This window comes from Pongo pygmaeus, chromosome 7, assembly GCF_028885625.2.
Source record: "Pongo pygmaeus isolate AG05252 chromosome 7, NHGRI_mPonPyg2-v2.0_pri, whole genome shotgun sequence".
In the NCBI taxonomy this organism is placed as follows: Eukaryota; Metazoa; Chordata; class Mammalia; order Primates; family Hominidae; genus Pongo; species Pongo pygmaeus.
The window spans coordinates 84,001,119-84,023,436 of NC_072380.2; the positions used below are offsets into that span (position 1 = coordinate 84,001,119).

The 22,318-nt window shown below is 37.6% G+C and overlaps 1 long non-coding RNA gene across 1 annotated transcript in view; it reads left to right on the forward strand.

Annotated features, from left to right (window-relative positions):
* Positions 1-22,318, forward strand: part of LOC134740018 (uncharacterized) — a 107,572-nt gene that overhangs the window by 5,100 nt on the left and 80,154 nt on the right. The gene's annotated exons all lie outside the window — the stretch shown is intronic.

A 22,318-nucleotide genomic window follows, 5' to 3' on the forward strand; every position in this document is an offset into this window, starting at 1 on the left:
CATGCTAGTCACATGGGGAGCCAGTCAGGTGGGGACAGGTCACATGTAAGGCCCAGGGTTAGGTCTGGATAACCCAAGGCCTGTCCTTTGTCTGCACAAAGCCTTGGGCTCTGCTCCAGGCTCAGGGCAGCCTCTGTCTTGGTGTTATGCAGGATGCCACCACTCTTCGGACCAGGAAAGGAAGAAAATTCCCTTCACCCGGGCTCCACCAATCATCAGGTTGGGTGTCCATGGAAATAGTCAAAGTCTACATGTGGAGTCCTTTGTCATCCACAACACAACAAGGCCTCTGCTGCTGGTTTATTTATCTAAGGATTGCAGCAAGATTTTTTACCCTTCCCTCCTAACGTCGTGAGGCCTTAGCATGGAGAAGCCAGTGCCTGGATGGTTTGTGGAGGTTGAAGGTGGAAAAGTCAGGCTTAACAAATTAACAATGAAAAATGGGGCTGGGGGTAGGCTGGGGAGAGGGAAAGCGATAAGACTCAGCTTTTCAGGAGAAAAGAAAAAAGCCCTCATTGATTGTCTTGACAACAAAAACTGTAGGCAGCTTCTGCAGGAAATTTTTTTTAAACAATATCTCTAGATTTTAGGGAGCAGGTGCTGAGGCTTAACTGTCCTGGGAACCCCAAGTTCCAACTGGAATGCTATGTGTTTCCTGTAAATGACTTTGAATACTCAATTAGCCTAGTATAGAAGCCCAGCTTTCAGAAAGTAAAGGTGCTCTAGTGAAGTCTTCTGTAGGAGGCCTGTTTACATAATCCGTGGCCCTCCATGATGTTGGAGAATTCTGAAGGATGTTGGAGAATACTAACCCAGTCCTAGTCTGGGTTAGGAGTGTGGCTCGTAGGTCTGAAAATAATCTTACTTTGTAAACCCCTGGAACAGCCTTTCACTCTTACACAGAAGCTAAGAAAGTTCTGTCTCAGGGGATTTTCTCCTTTTAAGCACTTGTTATTTTATTGGCAATACCTGGAAATGTGAAAATACTCTGTTACCAAAACAGCCCTTGAAATTGTAGCACACAGCTCTGGTCTCCAGTGTGTGGTCCCAAGCCTACCTTGGTTTAATTGTGGAGTTAACCCAGGAGAGAAATATCATCCTGCCATGTGGCATGTACTGAAAAGAGCACCTTTTGCTGTGGACATGAGGAGATCTCTGCATTTATCAGCTGAGAGGCCTCGAGCCACATACTCATACTCTTGTAGCTTGTTTCTCTGTGTATAACCCATGGAAGTTGCCTGAGTTAAATGAGACTGCCAGCATGCAGGCTCCTGTGGAAACTGTGGAGCATTGTAGAAGGTCAGTTATTACATTATTATCCTCATTCTCTCTCCTGTAGGAGCTCATGTTTTCCCTGTTCCCTCTCCCAGTAGCGGGCCTTGCTCAAAGTGCAACCCCCAGCCATGGCTCATCCCCTATAGAACACCAGCTAAATGCCTCCTGGCGCCAGAAGGAAGTTCTCATGTAATAGATACTTCCTGGTGTCACAGAACAAGGATTCTGTCCTTTTTGTCAACCAGTCCCTTAACCAACTCATCTATAAAAGAAGGGCCTAACTTATTTACGTATGACCTTTGTTTCCCTAGTCCCAAGCCCCTCTGACCTCCAATTCTAAAGTGAGCTCTAACAGGTGATCAAAACAGGGAGGTATTTTAGGAAATATGCCCACTTCTCTTAATTTTTTCCCCCTTTGGCTCATTTGTGCTACTTTGTCCAGTTAGCAGAAACAAACAAATAAACAAAAATAACCCAACTACATTCCTCTTCAGATTTCAGTTTTAAAGGAGGACCCCTTGAGGATATTGGAAACAGAACTACTTAAGTTATTCTCATGCTTTGTTTCATCACTCCACTCCTATTTCTTCTTAGATTGCCACCTTTAAGCAACTTCCTCTAGGAAAGAGACCAACAAAATTAAAATAAGTAAGAGGAAAACAAAAAGATTAAATGGTAAACTTAATGAAGGCAGAGGCTGTGTCCTGTTCATAGGGATATCCCTAGTGTCTAGCAACTTGTGAAAGGTACTACCTAAATATTTGATGGGCTAGGCCCAGTAGCTCATGCCTGTAATCCCAGCACTTTGGGATGCCAAAGCAGGAGAATTGCTTAAGCCCAGGAGTTCAAGACCAGACTGGGATATATAGTGAGGCCCCACTGCTACAAAAAATGTTTTAAACGTAGCCAGGCATGGGAGTACCACAGGTCGCCTGAGCTACTCGGGAGACTGAGGTGTGAGTATTGCTTGAGTCTGGGAGGTCAAGACTGCAGTGAGCCATTATTGTAACACTGTACTACACGCTGGTGACAGGGCGAGATACTGTCTCAAATTATTTTTTTTCAATTTAACAAAAATAAATATTTGATGATTGAAAACTCTCACAAACACATGAACATAAGCCCATCTGCACTCATAATTAACAGGAGACAGGTACTCAACCCATCATTTGTCCTTTATTTAACCAACTCAGTTTATTACTATGTGTTCCACCCACTGTCAGCAGTTATAAGGACTCTTTTACATTTCTTATTAACTGAATGGACTTCTAAGGAATATTTCCTCTTATCAAATGGAGTATATCTTTCTACTTATACACTGTGCTTGCCACAACGCCCAGAGGAAGTCTAAATAACTCAACAATTATATTTATTATAAACATCCAAGTAACAGCCTTTTCTCTATATGAAAATGAAATAGTGTTTTTAATACCATTTGCTACCATTTTTTTCCTGATTGAAAAAATTCAGAATCTTCATAGAATTTCAGGGGATCACACACTTATAAAGCTTAGATTAAGGAGAGCAAAGGGCCAAGTGTGGAGCCCTTAAAAGTGGTTAATGGTTTTAATAATTTAATGGTTAAGCAGAGAAGGGGAATTCAGAGAAAAAAGGCAGTAATCAGAGAGGCAAGAGGAAAACCAAGAGAGTAGTGTTATTGAAAGCAAGGGAGTCATTTCAGAAAGTCATGGGTGGGGACTTTCAGTTGAGATGGTCTGGTAAGACCACATTTTGAAGCACCGCCTGTGCTCCAAACACATAGCAGTGAGAGCTAAAATGTGAAAAGAGAAAAACTAAAAAGATGCAGCCATGTCCAAAAGCAAGGAAAATATCTCTTTAGACAACGAGTGGACCAGAAAATAAATGTTGAGTAGGGATGAAACTCCTGCCAGGTCCAGGAGTTGAGTTTCTTTGCAGATGGGGAACAAAGTGGTCTCATGAATGGAGGGAGGCTGACTTGGATAACTGCTGAAATTAGGATGTGGGAGAAGGTAAGGAAGCAAAGGAAGTAAGCCCAGCCTGGCCAGGATGTTGGCTCCATGACTGGGTCAGTTCTGATTCATTTTTTATCTTCATGATAGGTCACATGTTCCTGCCTATTTGCATGCCTGGTAACTTTTGGCTGGATGCCAGACACCATGAATTTTGCCCTTTGGGTACTGGGAATTTTTTGTATTCCACCAATTGACCTTTGTTCTCAGATGCAGTTAAGTTACTTGGAAATAGTGATTGACCTTTGTTCTCAGATGCAGTTTAGTTATTGTTATTGACCTTTGTTCTCAGATGCAGTTATTATTTTTGACCTTTGTTCTCAGTATTGACCTTTGTCAATATTATTGACCTTTGTTCTCAGATGCAGTTAAGTTGTTATTATTGACCTAAGTTATATATTATTGACCTTTGTTCTCAGATGCAGTTAAGTTACTTGGAAATAGTGATTTCTTTGGGTCTTTAAGATGTGTAGAAGGAACCAGAGCAGTGCTCCTTCTAGAGCTAATTGTCCCCCATTGCTGAGGCAAGACTCTTATAAGCACTCAACCTAATGCCCTGGGAACATGAAATTTTCCAGTCTGGCTAGAACAGGTAGTATTCCTGGCTCTGTGTGAGTAGCTGGCTGTGTTCCCTTTCATCCTTTTTGGTGGTTCTTCCTTCAGCCTCTGGTAGTTTCCTCACATGCTCGTGATGATTGGCTGAATACTCCAGGGGTGCCCTCTGCAGATGCCCAGGTTCTTTCTCTGTGCACCTCTCTTCCCTCTGCCACCCTGCCCGGTGAATTCTAGCTACTTTGGACTGCCCAGCCTCTCAGGTCTGTCTTCTCAACTCAGGTAGTGTGTTTGGCTCTCCTGGGTCCCCTTGTCCTGCTCCACAGCCTGGAAACTCTGTCACAGCACTGGCTGGGACAATTGTAGGGCTTCCCTTGTTTGTTTCCCATCTCTCAGAGTTGATTGTCCTTCATTACCTCCTGTAGAATGTTTTAAGAACCATGGTTTGATACATTTTGTCTGTTTTAGGGAAGTTTCAGGTAGAAAGTTAAGTCTTGTTAAGTCTTATCCCTGTTATGCAATCTTAGCCCCCGGTGGAAGTCTTTGGAATGGCACCTTTATAGGAAACATATTTCATTTTATTTTTGTTTTGTTTTTAAGAGTGATACCTGCTTGAGCATGCTTATATTTTGAGAGGAAGATACTGGAGAAAAGAAAGAGATTAAAGATATTAAAAATATGGGGAGGGGATTAAAGATATTAACATATGGGAAAGATATATTAAAAATATGGAAATAGTGATGGAGCAGGAAATGGAGGGTGATGAGTTAGCCTTGAAGAAGAGGATGTACACATCTTTCTGCCTGAAATACTGTAGGATGTCTTTGTAGATCAGTAGAGATTTGTAATGGGAAGTTAAAGAAGTTAGTCCCTGATGGTCTCTATTTTTTCAGTGGAATATGAATTAAAGTTGTCTACATAGAATAGGTGGGTAGACATAAGTTACTAGAATCAACAGAAATGGGAAATGTGGGGAATAACCATTCTGGAGAATATAAAAAGAGTCTAAGTAGGGGTAAGGAAGTGTATTTCAAAAGAGTGTTAAGGGCTTTGACGACATTGACTGATGAGCACTTATACCCATTAACAAATGTGAAGTTATCTAGCACAGTGATTCATATGGAGTGGTTTTCAGCTAGAAATAGCTGAATCTCAACAAATTAACTTGTTTACATTTTCAATAGCAAGAACTTGCAAGAATGAACTATTTTGGGACCATTAAGTTTTGATGAGGTAAAGATGCAATTTAGGAACTTGGAGTTCAGGGGAAATACTCTTGGAGATTTAGATGAAGATTCTACAGTTGGGGACCCATGGTATGGGAGGCAAAATGAAGCCATACTTTTAACTCTTTGGGGTAGGTGGAGAGGGAAGGATTTGCAAAGATGCAGTATCACTATATTGCAGAAATGTTGGGGGTGCCACTGACAGAATATGATATGGAGTGATCTATGTATTTCTCAGATCTTTCAATTGTGCCTTATCTATGTAAAATGGACTTAAGGCCAAAATACATGAATGCATGCATACACACAGACATACATGCAAACTATTTTTCAAAACTTAGGCTCTCTGGAGATATTAGCAGATTTCTTTCAACATATTCCACGGGCCTTTGGAACACAGCAAATTTAGGATATTTTAAATCAATAATAAACTTATGATTTCTTCATTTTTGCTATAGGGAACTCATTAACATGTAGTTTAACAGGGGGAAAAAAGCAGAGTATGTCAGATTACACACCCATACCCTTATATTCTCATTTTAAACATTAATATCCCCCATATTTTACAGATAAAGATATTGGAGTTAAGACAGATGAAGTTCCTTGCTGAAGAATACAAAGATAGTTGAAGAGGAACTCAGATGTCTAGAATGAGAGTCTAGTGCTCTTGTTACTATATCAAGTCCATTATGGTTAATTTTATGTCTCAACTTGGCTAGGCCATTGTACCCAGATAGTTGCACAAACAGTATTCTAGATTTTTCTGTGGAGATTTTTTTTTTTGTACGAGATATGAATTTAAATCACTAGACTTACAGTAAAGAAGATTGCCTGCCATAATATGGGTGGGTCTCATCCAATCAGATGAAGGCCATAATAGAAAAAGACTCACCTTCTAGGAAGAAGGGGGAATTTTGCCAGCAGACTGCTTTCAGACTAGAACGCAGCTCTTCTCTAGTCTCCATCCCGCCAGGCTACCCTCCAGAGTTTAGACTTGCCATCTTCCACAATCGTGTGAGCCAATTCCTTAAAATAAGTCTCTCTCTCTGTCCTCTCCTCTCTGACACACACACACACACACACACCTTATTCATTGTGTTTCTCTAGAGTACCCTTACTAATACAATGTTCTTGGACAATGCATGTGAAATACTAGAGAATTTAATAAGCAGGCTAAGCTACAATGCCAGGCACTCTGTGCCTAACTCCAGAGTATTTAAAGTGATAGTAAATCTTCTAGTTCTTGATATTTAGCATTCATTTTAGAAGTCATAGAAAAATGAGTCTGATCAGGGAGGAAAATGTCACAAGTAACTTTATAGTTACTTGTGACACAAAACACATTAACTTTTTATGTTTAATTCTAATGTTTATATTACTTGGTTGAAAAATACTAATTTTAATTATAACATTTTTGCTTTGATAATCATTGAACCTTTCTTTTAATTGAAATATAATTCTCATACCACGAAGTTCATACTTTAAAGATGTGCAGTTAAGTGATTTCTAAGTATATTCAAAAAGGTTGTGCAACCATCACCACTCTGTAGTTCCTAAACATTTGTATCATCCCCAAATAAAACCCCATAAACATTAGCAGTCATTTCCCGTTTCTCCCTCTTCCAGAGCCCCTGGCAACCACTAGTTTTTCTGTCTTTGTAGATTCATCTGTTCTGGACATACTACATATATAAAGTAATATTCCATTGAAAAACTTACTATATAATAAGCCACAGACTTTTAATGCCTTGTTTCTTTTACTAAGCATAATTTTTTTAAGGTTCATTCATATTTTAGCTTGCTTTTGTATTTCAATTTTATGTGACTGAATTAATATTTCATTATATATAATTATATATAACATACATATAATGATATATATATACACATCAAATTGTAATTATTTATTTATCAATTTATGGGCACCTGGGATATGTCCAATCTTTGGCTATTATGAATAATGCTGCTACGAATATTCACGTAAAAGTTTATTGTGAACATATGTTTTCAAGTGTCTTGGGTATATACCTAATAGTGGAAATGCTGGGTCGTATAGTAACTCTATGGTTAACTATTTGATAATCTATCAGACTATTTTCCAAAGTGGCTATACCATTTTACATTCTCGGCAGCAATATAGTTTCTCCACATCCTTACCAATACTTGTTATTGTTCTTTGTTTTGATTATAATCATCCCACTGGGTGTGAAAGTTATATCTTATAGTGGTTTTTATTTGCATTTCCCTAACAGCTAATGATGTTCAGCATCTTTCAATGTACTTGTGGCATATTTATCTATCTTCTTTGGAGAAAAGTCTATTTAGATATTTTTCATTTTTAAATTGAATTTTTTGTCCTGTTGTTGTTGAGTTGTAAATGTCATTTATTATTTGTTGAATGTTTCCTCCAAATTGTATGTCACAAACTTAATCCACAATATGGCAGTATTGAAAGGGCCTTTAAGAGGTAATTGGATCTTGAAAGCACAGCTTTCATGAATGGATTAATCTATTCATGGATTAATAAATGAATGGGATAATGGATTAATGGGCATGGAACTGGTGGCTTTGTAAGAAGAGGAAGAGAGACCTGAGCAAGGTTCAGCCCCATCACTATGTGGTTCTAGGCCTCAGGATTCTTCAGAGTTCCCACTAGCAAGAAGGCTCTCACCAGATGTGGCCCCTTGACTCTGGACATCTCAGCCTTCATAACTATAAGAAATAAATTCCTTTTCTTTATAAATTACCTAGTTTCAGGTATTCTGTAATGAGCAGCAGAAAATGCACTAAAATACTCCCTTCAGCTTTTGTTAATATGAGGATGTCTTAATTTCTTACTTAATTTTGAAGGATAGTTTGCTGAAATAGGATTCTTGGTTGACAATTTTTTATCTCTCAGCACTTTGAATATATTGCCCCACTGCCTTCTGGCCTTTAAAGTTTCTGATGGGAAATATGCAGGTGGTTTTATTGAGGATCCTTTGTAAATGATAAGATCCTTCTGTCTTGCCGCTTTCAGGATTCTCTCATTGTCTTTCTCTCAAAAGTTGTATTATTATGTATCTTGGTGTGGGTCTCCTTTAGTTCATGTTACTTGGAGTTTGTTGAGTTTTCTGGATGTTTGTATTCATGTATTTCATCCCATATGGGAACTTTTCAGCCATTATTTCTAAAAATATTTTCTCTTCTCCATTCTCCATTCTCCTTATAGAAATCCCAGAATGCATATATTCTGTTCGATGTTGTCCCACAGATCCCTTAGGCTTTGCTCACTTTTCTTTAATCATTCTTTTTTCTTTTTCTTTTTAAGAGACAGTTTCACTCTGCCTCCTAGGCTGGAGTGCTGTGACGTGATTATACCTTACGACAGACTCAAACTCCTGGGATCAAGCAGTTCTCCCACTTCAGCCTCCCTAGTAGCTAGGACTACAGGCATGTGCCACCATGTTCAGCCAATTTTTAAAATTATCTATAGAGGTAGGGTCTCACTAAGCTGCTCAGGCTGATTTCAAACTCCTGGTCTCAAGGAATCTTCCTGTTTTGAAGTGCTGGGATTACAGACATGAGCCACTGTGCCCTGTTTAAACTTTTTTTCTTTTGTTCCTCAGATGAAGTTGATTTCCATTGTCCTATCTTCAATGATTTTTTTTTCTGCCTGCTCAAATCTGCCTTTGAATTCCTCTGGTGATTTTTTTTTTTTTACTTTAGTTATTATACCTTTTAGCTCCAGAATTTCTCTTTGTTTTCTTTTTAGGTTTTCTATCTCATTGTTGGTATTGCGATTTCCCCATAAGAAATCTATTACTTGTATTACTTAGGTTTTGTGTTTGCCATGTTTTTATTTACTTCCATAAAGATATTTTCTAATTTTCTTTGTGATTTCTTTACTGACCCATGGGTTTTTAAATGATTGTGTTGTTTAATTTCCATAAATTTGTGAATTCCCCAAATGTATTTCTCTTACTGGATAAATATTTTGTATTATTTCAGTCCTTTTAAATTTATTGAGATTTGTTTTATGGCCTAGCATAGGGCCTATCCTAGGGAATGTTCTGTGTATACTTGAGAAAAATGTGTATCCTACTGCTGTGGGGTAGAGTGTTCCTCCGATGCCTGAAAGGTCTGCTTAATTTATGGCTTCCACTGTGATTGTAAGCTGTCAGTTATCAAGGCTACTATGGAGCTGGAAGAGAAGAAAGGGAATTGGAATAGGACAAGTTAAAACACAGCAAAGCTTACTGTTCTTACTGATATTCAGCTGTTTTTCTTCCAAAAAAAAATACCCAGATTGCTGCAGAACTTTGGCTAATTTCTAGCATTCTGAAAATGTTGATTCTGATAATTTTGTGAGTTTTCTCATTGCTTTCTTGGGAAAGATTATTTTTGCAAGTCTGTCATTTTTGTGGACATCACCTTGTCTTCCACTGAATCTTGATGTATATTTTATATATCATGAGGTCCAATTAAAAGAGCAATAAATTAAGTACCAATTCTCTACGTGTAGGAAGGAGAATGTTAAGAAGTTTCACATATGTTAAGAAGCTCCACATTTAGTCTTTTCTGAAGTTTCCAATTTTCACTGGCACAAGAATCAGGCAGAGCAGAGGAACCACTGGGATTCAGCAAGATTACCTTCACATTGCTTGTCTACCACATTCTCCTATGTAAACCACACTCCTGTGCATTTATATTCTTGTCTCTCCATCTTCCTCAATAGCTTGTTTCTGACTAGTCTTTCCATGACAGAGGCTGAGTCATTCCCTTGAGAGAATCTGGCCTAAGAACAGCTGTGTCTGAAAGGCTTTCCTTCTGTATGCAAAAGGAAAAGCTAAGTAGAGGGAGGGGTGGGTTTAACTGTTTGTATCTAGGATGATGACAGGTTGATATCTTCTAATCCTTTTGTAAAACAGTTTTTAGATCAATAAAAATAAATAGAATGTATTTAGTTTCTTTTATTCTTATCTTTTTAGTACTTTCACATAAAAACACAAGCCTCCTACTGCGACCAAGTAGTAGTCAATTAGCATATATTCTGTCAATGAATTCTGTGATGAACCAAGTTAATTTAACTCCTTAAGCAAGGACATAGTGAGTACCTAGTATGGACTAGGCATATGATTAAATTTCTGCTGCCATTCTCCCAGAATTTCAGAACTCTCCCATTCCTCCTGTATCCTGCTTGTGAACCATCAACTATAGAATTAGCTTTATTTTTACTGTCCCTTACTTCATTCATAAATACAGGACAAAGTGATCCAGATGTCATAAAAAAATCAATATTGTTTCTCTCTCTCCTCTCAAACTCTAACTTTTTTCTCTCTTTCTTTCACACACAGTGAAATGAAAAAACTACCTAAAAATAAGAAATGTTAGGTGAAGATAGTTTTTTTAGCTCAAACCACTTCCTAGTCTTAGGGCAACTAGAGAATGGCTATCAGTTATTTCTTTCTCTTCTTCATTGGCCTTGCTCACCATGCAGAGACATGTTCCAACACTACTTTGAGATATTAAGATTGTGGGGAAATTTTCCTTTTGAAAGAGTTTACCTCTATATCAAATATGTGCAAGGTATAATTTTCAAAATTATTTTATCAATTTACTTTGTAGAGTTCAGAATATCCTGGTTTAGTATTGAATTGCCAAGATTGATATCCAAGGTTTGCCTATTTACTTATTTCATCTTTGTATATAAGCCGAAATATTCTATATGCAGCTTGGTACTCCCAGTTATGTGGGGGAGGGTGGGAACACTGACAGCTGCCCAGAACTGCTGCAGGGGTGGACGACTGGATGCAGGTGCACAGACTATCTCAATTTGATAGGCTTTAAGGCTTACATTATCTCTAGTGATATCCAATATCCTGTACAATGAGGTCCTTAAAAACAACAGAAGCAACACAGTTATACATATTCACCAGAGCATATACCACCACAATATTCACTCAGATCTACACAAAAATAATGTGTAATTTTTGTGATCATTAAGTTTACAGTGTCACAGCAGCTTAGAAATTAAATCATGCATCTGACATTATGACACTGTGTTAACTGCAGTTTTCTTTTTTGTCTATACTCTGTATACTACAAAAAAGATTAGAAGTCTTACATTTTCACAACAATTTATTGCCAGAGGAGTGCAAATAAATGCTGGAGGAATTATTTCTCTGGTTATATTTTGAAGCTGTAGAATGTTAGTGTGTCTCTCATTTTGAGATTCTATTCTCCGTGTCTGCTGATCTAGTCCTGTTCTGCAACTAACTAACTAGATCATGGACAAGTCTCTTGACCTCTGTATCTCTATTTCCTTGGATTTAATTGAATTAGTATTTCCTGCCCTGGAAGTTATCACAAGGTGGTTTTGAGAATGAAGTGATAAGAATGCATGTGAAAGTAATTTGGAAATGACTATTAGAGGTAGATAAGAGTAAAAACTTACCTCTCCTCCTTGCTAGGTTCTAACCTACAGAGAGAAGTACTAGTCAAATGGGGACTCAAATTATCATCTTTTTAGGCAAAGAAGTAGTCAATAGAATTCAGGGATCCGAGAAAGGTAGATTAGAGAATGTGACTTAGATCTAAGTCCAAAAGTATGTCCCCTTCCTCCTAGTCCAGAGAAAAACCTCTGTATTTTCAAAGTGAGTCGAGGGTTCTGTGCAGCCTTCCAGTCCACCTACGGCAAGTTCAAGGACTGCTTCTGAAAGGCAGGAGGAACTGGAATGCAGAGAGAACAGCATACCTCCCCACTGAGCTTAGCAAGCACTCCCAAGGTGGGTTAGTACTCAGAGACATGAAATGCAAAGGTGTGCACCAGGGTAGGAGAGGGATCTTACTGCATGAGCACAAGACCATCAAAAAGAATTATATTTTGTGCTACCAGTGAGCAGTACCCTGTAATCCCATCAAGTAGGGAAATAGGTTCTAGTGGATGTCAAGCTCTTACCAAACAAATTAGCACCTCCCTTTCTTGTGAGGAGGAACAAGTAGAAGAAAGAGACTGGAGTGATGACTTCATTGCTTTCTGGAGTGAGGAAGAGATTGGGAGCTTCCCCCTCTATGTATGAATGTGTGAAGAAGAGCGAGAGTCCTCCTCCCACACAACCATTGGAATGAGGTATGCAAATAGTATGCAAATAGCTATGCAAATAGGGTTTGGGTTATAGGGTTTGTCTCAGTGAAAACTCCAAAGAAATTGGTTATAGAACGTGCCTTAAAGGTCACTTAAATATTCCCCTCATTTTATAGTAAGAAGGGGCCAAGGGCAGGTTGGTTGCTAACTCAGAAATTGACTAATTCTCAGAAAGAGGAATTGGTTCAGAAAATAGAACCCACACCAGGTGGGTAGGACTTTTGTGGGGTCCCTGGGCTGCCAGAAAGCAGCATAAGAGCACTGGGTCCTCTGGGGACCCAGGGGAGTTTGCTCTCAAACAGGGGAGGGGAGAGCACAATGGATGTAGAGGAGATGAAGATTATAATTTTGTTTAATGTAATTTCCTATAAATATTAAATTACACCACTGATTTAGATAATCAAGATAATATCAAGTCGTAAGCATGGTTTATATTGTATAAATAAGGAATATGTATTTCTTTCTTCCTCCCCTTTGAAGGCTTGTTTTCTTTTTTGTAGCATTTACCCTCCACTTACTACGATGGGAACAGTACTAGGCTTCCATCTGGGAGCAGCCACTCTCAGTCCACATGGCAAAAGTGGGGCTGGCCCTCCCCCAAAGCTAATGGGAAGTCTGCTGACTAAGACCTGGCCATTCAGAACACTTCATTTCTCTGACCACAGGAACTGGTTCAGGGAAGCTCATGTGATCTAGCCCAAGAAAATGACACCCTTTTACTGGTCCTCTTGGAAATGAAAATTCCTTTTGCTGAAGAGTTTATAGCTGAGATGCTGTCATATAAACTTAGAGCTGAAGTTGGCCATCTTGCCACAATGAGGAGGGAGTTGAGTTGAGAATAAGGCTGGCCCAGAGTAAAGCAAAGCTGAAAGATGGAAAGAACGTTATTTCTTGTGATGTTTTTGAGCATCTTAATCAGGCTTGTGCAAAGTCAGCATCCCACTACAATTTTCAGTTACATCAGCCTTAAAATTCTATACTCTCCTCTGATTTTGTTTACAGCTGTTTAAATAATATTTCCGTAAGTCAAATTCAAAATAACCTTGACTCTTTCTCTTTAGAAACTCTCAAACATGTTACCTGTGAGTAACATTTCCCTTTTCTCCTCTTTCTAGTTCTGCTTTTTATTCACCTAAATATATTCTAACCTGAATAATAAAGTAGAAATTTATATCCATTTATCAAAGATTAGGAGGAACAAGTAAAAGAAGAGAAACTAGAGTGATGACTTCACCACTTTCCAGAGCAAGGAAGAGATTGAAATCTTCTCCGAGTACGCTGTTCTATTTTTCACCATTTTTTTTTTTTTGCCCAAGACTCTTTTTAAGCTCATAGTGTGGAAATATCACAGTAGGAAGATATTTTGCAGTTATTTATTGCTGTGTTACTACTCTGTAACTTCGTGGCTTACAGCAGCAATCATTTTGTCATATATAATCATGTTGTCTGTCATGACTTTGACCAGGAACCAGCTGGATAGCTTTTCTTTTCCACATGGCCCCAACTGGGGTCACCTAGAGACATTCACCTGATTACTGGCCTTGTCTGGACAGTCTAAAAGGCTTATAAATGGCCTCTTGGAGGGGATGGCTAGAAGGCTGAGTTCCACCGGGGCCACTTCCCATTTAGTCTCAGAGCTTCTTCACATGTTCTTTCTTGGTGGATCAGGACTTCATGAGTGATTATTGCACCAAGTCTTAAATGTAAGCTGTAAGACTTCTTGTTATCCAGACTCAGAAGTCCCGGGATGTCATATATACCTCATACTATCAGTCAAGCAAGTTACTAATGCCAATCCAGATTCAAGGGGTAAAAGAATTAGACAGTTCAACTCCATTTTTCAATGAGAGGAGTAGCAAGCAAGATTTGCAGCCATCTTTAATCTACCCCTAGGTGATATAGTACAGTTGAAAGAGGTTGAGCTCTGGGGTTAGACAAACCTGTGTAAGAAGGGCTTCATTACTCCTCGCTGTGATTTCTTGGCCTCAATTTGTAAAATAGGGGCAATAAAACCTCTCTCATAAAGTTTTGAGAATCAAGTGAAATAATTTGTGTTAAGTGCCCTAGGATAGTGCCTGGCACATAGCAGTCACTCAGTAAATTATAGTTTGATCTCTTTAGAGAGATTCACCTTTTGAATACAGCATATAAGTTCCCTTTCTCCCAAGAGTAGAGTCCCGCTCAATTGTAACATGTTATTAAATGTGCTGAGATTTTGTATCCATCTGTTAATTCTCACTGTGTGGAGGCATTTTGGGTGGTCAAAAGCTATTAATGAACTCTAGTCTTCTTGGTTCCAGAGATAACATTATTGCTGTTAATAATTTTCAGACTGTTGCAGATAGTATGAATCTGTCTGGGGATGGAGTCATTTGTTTTGTAGAGAAATAGTTTCATCAAAAGTTAATAAACTCAGCATCTTTCTGCAAGACTGCTGTTTTCTTTCAGCATGGGGATTTTGCAGTTCACTATTGCTTTTGCCACAGACTAGGCACATCCGAGCTGAGTACATTTCATCCATGGGCTCTCACTGAAGAGTGAGAAGATCCAGTTGAGTGCTCAACAATGCATCTGTGTTGAAATCTCATCAATTACATCTGGAATCCTTAGTCAGCCTCAGAATTCTCTTGGTATTGACGTCTGTTCAAAGAGGTTGTTCTACATTTGTAAAGTCCCTTCCTCTTGAGCCACAACCCACCCCCTCCCTTTATGTCATTCTAATAATAATAAATTGGCAGTACATGCTGGCTATTTGGGATGGAAATAAATTTTATGTTTCTAGCATAATGGGAAAAAAGAAGAGACATACATAATACTCATACTTGGAATTACTAGGCTCTGGAAACCATTATTGCTATATCCACAGCCAAGTCTGTGGGTTTACACTTGGCATATGAATTCCTAAGTGTTACTGCTGAAAGTTATGTTCAGGGGGTGTTAATAAATTATGAGTTTTCTGTAGTGTAAGACTTAATGTTTTGTTCAGTGTTTTGCATAAAATTTCTGAAAAGTATCATGATTAGTATATGGGTCTTGTCATCATTTTTCAGTTGTTTGAAAAACTTAGTGCCTTTTAGATGTTCCCACTTAAAGTTTTGTAAAATAGTCATCCTTTTATTCTCTTTGCTTGTTTCTTAAGATATTTGCGTTTCTACTTCTTTAAGTCATCTCATGTTGCAATATTGAGGCAATCTGGAATGTGGGTTTCCAAACTGTGCCTTGAGCAGCCAGCCAGCTGGGAGCCCTGCACAGATATCATGCTCCACTGCTGTGGGAAAACTGAAACCCTTCTCAACACTAATGACCTCTATGGTTCATAAATTCAAAGAAAAGAGATAGAAATTCTAATTGTAGCTATTGAAATCTCACTTTCTAATCTTGTAAAGATGTTTCAACTCAAGTGTTTAGATGAAACAAGAGAAAGGATGATAAATTATTATTTTAAAAACTGATGGTAGCACCAGTTAGATCCATAACAGATTAAACAAGGTATTACATATATCATCTATCTTACTTCAAAATTTAATCTTAATTTAGGTAAGAATATAGCTTTACGAAGGCATATTTTGGATGGGAAATAACATTCATTTGCCTACTGATATGTCCACATAATATTTCTGATGATGCACATATCAGACTAAATTTCTAGGAAGGAAAAACAAACAGATTGGATTTTACCTTGTGAAGTGCTTCACAGTACCTGTCAAGCCATCTGAACTGTGTTTACTCCAGTGATTTATAGATATAGTAAGACCTCTTCTTCTCTTACATGGAAATGTTCATGGAATAATAATTGTACAGTGCTTTAAATCCCTTCAAAATATACACATTGCTCCCCAAATTCAAATGTATGTACTAATTAAGTTTCATATAATGCATACAATAATTTCCCTTCTAATTACTTTAAAGCAACACAATTTTTGAATATATGTGAGTCCTATTAACTGAAATACTTCCCTCACTTCCACTTTATCAACTTCTAACTTTCCATTTATTTTCTCTGTTTGGATACATTTCATCACACAGACATAATAAGTAGTTATACACTAATGGGAAAACAGTCACATCGAACCAAATAAAGCAAGTGAAGGAAAGAATTAGCTAAGAAAATTTGTGGTGTTTTATGGATGAGATGGCATATACAATATCTAACATCGTGCCTCACATTATTATAACTCACAGCCTTCTTGCTTTCTTAATGAGTGACAATAGCAAATCTGGAAAACATCTGTCTTGAAAAAGAACACTAAGTGCTCTCAACTTAAAAAAAAATGTTTTTCGGCTATTACTCTATAGCAGCCATGCGTATCATATTGTGATATGAGATGTCTTAGTTGCAAGAAATCAATATCTCATGTTTGATTTCAAATTGTATAGAACAGGATCCCAGCATAATTCAAGTCATTGTGAAGCCACAGTTGGAAAAAAAGAACATGATTTACTATTAGCAAATCTTCAACAGTGCTGCCCAATTTCCCACAATGATTATGATTTGGTGAAGGAAGTTTAGCAAGCTATTGCATATTTTTTGTGCAATCTAAAAAGAAAATATGCAACATAAAAAGAAAAACTGCATGAATTGCATGAACAAAACATGCACTCATTGGCATAGCTGACCTTTTCAATTGGCAAACATGTTTTGGCTACACAATTCAATATATATTCCTTAAATCTCATTACCACTGCAATGGCAGCTGTAGTTAGAATAAGTTTATCAACATTCCTGCCTGTGTTTCTATCATGAACAAGTATAGTCTCCTTTTTCCCTCACTACCAATAGATAAGTGTTTGTAAGATGAAAGCATGACACTTCTAGAAGAAGGAAGAAGAACAAATTCCAGTATCAACTTACACATTGCATTGATCTCCCTAATTTTTCCAAGTGGGTCTGAAAGTTAAAAACAGCTGTTCATTTTTATTTCTCCTTAAAGTGGGAGGTAAGATCACAGTAGAGAAACTGCTTTTGCACTTCACATACATGCTGTCATTGTATTAGTACTATTTTTAATTTCTAAACTGTTACAAAAACATGGGGTTTGGCAAACTGTTAATAATTTATTTCCTGGATTGTAAGATGAATTTGATCGTGGAAAAGAATTTGTTTCTGGGCTATCTCAGATATTTGTCATCATCTTTTTATTTTTTATTTTCTCATTGCAGTAGTGATGCATTATTATAACAAAGTGTGAAAATTTTCATTCAAGAGTGACTTTATCCAAGACATTATCTCATAGAACAGCTGGTATCCTTGTTTGGATTGACCCGGAACCATAGAAAAGTTTGCAGTCCTCACAAACTTTTGACTTGTGTTTGTTATAATGAAAGCAGTGTCTGAATTATTTATTTTAGCCATTTAGTTCTTCATCTATTGTTATGTTTGATGAAATAATTCACGTAAGCTGACGATAGAGCTTTTCCATATATCGGGTATTAAATTATACATTCAGTTTAACCTCAAATGCTCTGTAACTACCCAAAATGCTTTGAAACCATGTGGATCATAATTTTATTTACAAATCTTTTTTTAGATAATTCTGTTTAGCTCAAAGCATAAATAGATTTAAAATTTTAATCTTGTTAGTTCCAGAAGATAATCCTAGGGGTGTATAAAGAAGACTGAGCCAAGTTTGATGATAGCTTTTGAATATTTTGGACTGAACAGAATCATATACTGTTTACAGTTGCAGTTTGCATGCAGGTGCATTGTGGGAAAGTAACCCATCAGTGAAAGTCACACGTGTTCTTTGCTTCAAATTTTTTAGTCACATAGTAAGAAATTGACAATGCTGTATTTTTTTTCTTTTTAATATTTCTCATATTTCTTACTCTCATTCTGTAGGAATGCATTCTAATCCAAGGACACATTCTCATACATTCATTAATCCTTGTGCTCCAAAATGATTCACATGAAAACTCAGAATCAGATGGTTTCATGTGTTCCAACTTAGCTTTTGCTAAAACAGGCGTCATCCTTGGACTTGTCATCTGCTGAGGTATTGAATTCCCTATTTCACCCAATTACATGATCTTAAGAATGTGGCCATTTGCCATATCTGTCTCAACTTTGAACACATGTTTTTGCATCTAACTGTTCAGCTTCAGGAATCCCTCAATAATAAATGACCTGCAGGAGGAAAGAGTAAATCATTTAAAGAGCTACCTAAATAATACATTAAAATATTGTTTATGTTTAACATTATAATATAATCTTCTTGCTAAGAACAAGTTTTAACTCTCTAAAGCATGCTACTGCAGTATCTGAATTACAAATTAATTGTTTAAAGAGCATATTTTTTTAATAAGAAGAATTTTTATTTCTTTAAGTTTTAATCAGGGTGATATTTTTATAGAAAATAGTTGTCATATTCTAATTTAAAACAGGATCCTGATGTGGAATATTATAATTGTATAAAATTTATTGCCATGTGTGTATATTGTATTACTTAGTTTTCTTCTTAAAATGAAGTACACAATATGTTTGTTTCAGATATTTATAATTAAATGATAAAATCAAATTAAACACATCCTTGTCTCCTCTGATAAACTTAAAAGTTACTGAGGGCACAGAATGTGTCCTGTTCATTCCTCAGTTGCAGAAATGACTAGGACAGGGTTTGGCATATAGTACGTGCTCATTAAATGTTACTGAATTGATTTGAATATTTTGTCAGATGCAAAATATCTATTTTATTTGTGATCATACAACTTTAGACTAAAGGATAAAATGTAAGACTTTAAGATTATATCAGCTGGGTGTGGTGGCTCACGCCTGTAATCCCAGCACTTTGGGAGGCCAAGGTGGGCGGATCACCTGAGGTCAGAAGTTCGAGACCAGCCTGACCAATATGGTGAAACCCCTTCTCTACTAAAAATACGAAATTAGCTGGGTGTGATGGCATGTGCCTGTGGTCCCAGCTACTTTGGAGGCTGAGGCAGGAGAGTCAATTGAACCCCAGAAGTGGAGGTTGCCGTGAGCCGAGATTGTGCCACTCCACTCCAGCTTGGGTGACAGAGTGAGACTCTGTCTCAAAAAAAAAAAAAAAAAAAATTGTAGGCCTTTTAACCCCTTTACATTTATTCACTCCTTTATGAGAAATATTATGTAGGATGGGTCAAATTGCCTCTTTGTAGAAAAAGATTTCTGATTTCAGCTTGGAGATTAAGAGAGCTGGAACTACCATTCCTCCAACCTAAAAACAAGAAAAACAAAAGCTGTCAGTTTAGAAATTAATCAATGTTTTTGAACCCATGAGATAACTAAGCTTGCGCGGCAAAACCTACCCTGAAATCTGGGAAGACACAAATGTCTGCCAATAAGTTGCCAAATTCAAATAATCTAGTAAGAAGATCAACTAGACATTTTTAATGAACTGCTAAAACCTGAGTGTAATTGTGAAGTCCCTGGGGGCCGGGTGTGTAGGGGATCACATTGTCTTGCAGGATATTATTCCTGTAGGAACTCAATCAGGCATTCATGAGGAAGACTGGGAAGAAGCCTAAGAAAACTTGCCCTGTGACAATGGCTGGAGCAGGGGATCTAGAAGCCATAGCAGTAATACTGCCAGACTCATCTGTATCATCTCAAAGGAACAAAAGCCTTACTGTGCAGGGAGAAGTGAACAAAACTGTAGACTGAAGACCCTGGGGAAAGGGTGAGAAGATGTGCTTGTCCTAGTATTGACTCTGGAGAAGGAGCAGGGATGTTTGTTAATGTCACATCCCCAAGACTGAGGTTCTCAATGCCTATCTAAAGCTGAGGCCTAATAAGGACATCAGAGAACACCTCCTCCCCTTACCCCGCTGACCTCCATCATCCTACCAAGTGTCAAATAAAATTAAGAGTGGAATACGGCTGGGATAACTGCAAGAGACTGATTCTCTATTGCATAAAGGTAAAACTTAAGCCAAATGGGGAGACCCAAAACCAACAAGGAAGTGATCTCTAACCCAGCCTTACTTCTGATTAGATTAACATGAACCCCTACACTACAGGCCTAACAGAAGGAAAAGTGTGCTTTTCTCTAAGAATAAACAAATTTTTGCCTTAGTCAGATCAGGCTACTAAAACAAAATACCATACTGGATGGCTTAAATAACAGACATTGATTTCTCACAGTTCTGGAGGCTGGAAGTCTGGGATCAGAGTGCCAGCATGGTTGGATTCTCATTGAGGGTCTTTCCAGCTTGTGGATGTGTCTCTTCTTCCTGTATCCTCACATGGTGGGGCAGGGGGAGTGGAGAGGAGAGAATCCTCACATGGTGGGGCAGGGGGAGTGGAGAGGAGAGAGAGAGGGAGAGAGAGAGATATGGTATTTTCTAAGGGCACTAATCTCATCATGAGTACTCTACCCTCATGTCTTCCTTTAAACCTAATTACCTCCCAAAGTTCCACCTCCTAATACTATCACATTGTGGGTTAGAGTTTCAAAATATGAATTTTGGGGGAGTACATAGCCCATAACAATATGTATATCAATATCTGTCACCTTGCATATGTCCAACTGTCAACAAAAGCTTTATGAAGCATACAATAAAGAAAAAAAGTAGTCTAACTTGATAAAGGAGTCAATAGAGTCAGACTAAGACATTACATAGATGTTCAAACAATCAGATGGGGAATTTAAAACAACTATAGTTACCATGCTAAAGTAATTTTTAAAAATTTATTTTTCTTTTAAAATATTTTATTAATTATATAACATAATAGGGGTAACATGAGTAAAAGCCTAAACATACAAATTGCAAAGATATATTTTGGTGTCATAATTTTATATAATGCAATAAATAAGAATACTCTTTAATGTGGTAACTTGATTGATCATAAAATTTTCCTGGCTCATTTTTCTGCAAAATCACATCCACAGTTCATTTTCTGCAAAAGTCAAAAAGGTCATCAAAATTTATCCATGTTCCTGTAAAGGATACAATCTCATTCTTGTGTATGGCTACATAGTATTCCATGGTGTATATGTACCACATTTTCTTTATCTGGTCTATCATTGATGGTTATTTAAGTTGACTCCATGTCTTTGCTATTGTGAATAATGCTGCAATAAGCACACATACATGAATTTTTATGATAGAATAATTTATATTCCTTTGGGTATATAACCAGTAACAAGACTGCTGGCTTAAATAGTAGTTTGGTTTTTAGGTCTTTGAGAAATCACCACATGGTTTTCCACAGCAGTTGAACTAATTTACACTTACACCAACAGTGTATAAGTGTTCCTTTTTTTCTGCAACCTCACCAGCACCTGTTATTTTTTGACTTTTTCATAGTAGCCATTCTGACTGGTGTGAGATGTTATCTCATTGTGGTTTTGATTTGCATTTCTCTAATGATCAGTGATGTTGAACTTTCTTTTCATATGCTTGTTGGCTGCATGTATATCTTCTTTTGAAAAGTGTCACTTCTTGAAGAGGTCCTTCACATCCCTTGTAAATTGTATTTCTAGGTATCTTATTCTCTTTGTAGCAATTGTGAATGGGAGTTCACTCATGATTTGGCTCTCTGTCTATTATTGGTGTATAGGAATGCTAGTGATTTTTGCACACTGATTTTGTATCCTGAGACTTTGCTGAAGTTGCTTATCAGCTTAAGGAGATTTTGGGCTGAGATGATGGGGTTTTCTAAATATACAATCATGCCACCTGCAAACAGAGACCATTTGGCTTCCTCTCTTCCTATTTGAATACACTTTATTTCTTTCTCTTGCCTTGTTGCCCTGGCCAGAATTTCCAATACTATGTTGAATAGGAGTGGTGAGAGAAGGCATACTTGTCTTGTGCCAGTTTTCAAAGGGAATACTTCCAGCTTTTGCCCATTCAGTGTGATATTGGCTGTGGGTTTGTCATAAATAGCTGTTATTATTTTGAGATATGTTCCATTAATACCCAGTTTATTGAGAGATTTAGCATGAAGGGATGTGGAATTTTATTGAAGGCCTTTTCCGCGTCTATTGAGACAGCCATGTGGTTTCTGTCTTTGGTTCTGTTCATGTGATGGATTATGTTTATTGATTTGCGTATGTTGAACCAGTCTTGCATCCCAGGGGTGAAGCCAACTTGATCATAGTGGATAAGCTTTTGATGTGCTGCTGGATTCAGTTTGCCAGTGTTTTATTGAGGATTTTCACATCAATGTT